The sequence below is a fragment of the Cavia porcellus genome, unplaced genomic scaffold (genome assembly GCF_034190915.1).
Source record: "Cavia porcellus strain 051 isolate PalLab524CR breed Dunkin Hartley unplaced genomic scaffold, mCavPor4.1 scaffold_20, whole genome shotgun sequence".
NCBI classification, from domain to species: domain Eukaryota; kingdom Metazoa; phylum Chordata; class Mammalia; order Rodentia; family Caviidae; genus Cavia; species Cavia porcellus.
The window spans coordinates 58,243,093-58,244,255 of record NW_026947503.1 but is presented as its reverse complement, the minus strand read 5'-3'; the positions used below and the strand labels follow the sequence as shown (position 1 = coordinate 58,244,255).

At 50.0% G+C, this 1,163-nt stretch overlaps 1 non-coding gene across 1 annotated transcript; it reads left to right on the top strand.

Annotated features, from left to right (window-relative positions):
- Positions 1-656: 656 nt before the first annotated feature.
- LOC111758081 (U6 spliceosomal RNA) lies at positions 657-765 on the top strand. Its single transcript, XR_002792316.1, has one exon. It is a non-coding gene; the product is annotated as a U6 spliceosomal RNA (small nuclear RNA).
- The last annotated feature ends 398 nt before the right edge of the window (positions 766-1,163 follow it).

Below are 1,163 nucleotides of genomic sequence, written 5' to 3'. Positions count from 1 at the left end.
TGTAGATGGAATTCTCTCTCTAGGTTCCAGTTCTCAAAAACTTTTGTTTCTTTTTCTTCTTCTTCTTCTCCCTCTTCTTCCTCCTCCTCCTCCTCTTCTTCTTTTTTGATATGAAATCTTGCTATACAGTTTGGGCTGGTCTTGGATTCACTATGTAGCCCAGGCTGGCCTTGAGCTTGTGGTGATCCTCCTGCCTCAGCCTCCTGTGTGCTGGGATCACAGAGGTGCACCACCACACCTGGCTTCATAACTTCTTTCTGCAAAAACATTCCTAAATTGCTCTTCCCGGCTTTCTAAATCTAAGGCCCTTTTAAAAGTCCCTCTTTGGGTTCCTCAGCTGAGCTCAGGCCTGTGAAATTCCCATCTGTACCCAGGGTGCTGAACAGCTCTGACCGCATAGTTTCCCTCCCACTGCACCCGCCCGGCCTTCGGCACTGGAAAGGAGATTGAACGCGCTTTGCTTTTGATCAGACTCATCTCCTGCCAGGAGCAAGGAAGGATGTGTAGGAGGGCGGCTCCATCACAACAATAACAAGCGTAATGAGTAAAAGTGCTCGCAGGATCTTGGGCAACCGAGCTGCTTCTCTGTGTTTTTTCTCCAGCTAACAATGGTCCCCAAATGCCTTGCTCCCCCAGCCCCCTCCACCATGCACCGAGTGCTCGCTGCTTCGGTACCACGGGTACTAAAACTGGAACAAGGCAGAGGAGATCAGCACGGCCCCGCACAAGGGTGACACGCAAATTCATGAAGCATGCCAGACTTTTTTTGGACAAATGGAAATTGACAGAACAGAAATTAACTGAAAGTGTGGTGTTAGACAGAAGCAGACACTCAGCTGGACAGGGTGGCGTGGCCCTGTAACCCCAGCCACTCTGAGTTTGAAGTGACCTTGATGACTTAGCAAGACCTCATCTCAAAATAAAAGTCAAAGGAGCGCCAGGGAAGGAGGCTGCTCGTGGCGGTGCACACCTGTAACCCCAGCCTTTGGGGGCCGGGGAAGGAGGCTGGATTTGGGGCTGGCTGAACTGCACAGCAGGACGGTCTCCACATAAATAAAACACAGCAGCCTCAGAGGTACAGTTATCCAACCACAGTCCTGGGGAAAAAAAGAAATAAATGGAAAATCAGGGAAAAACCAAAACCAAAACCAAAACCAAACGTG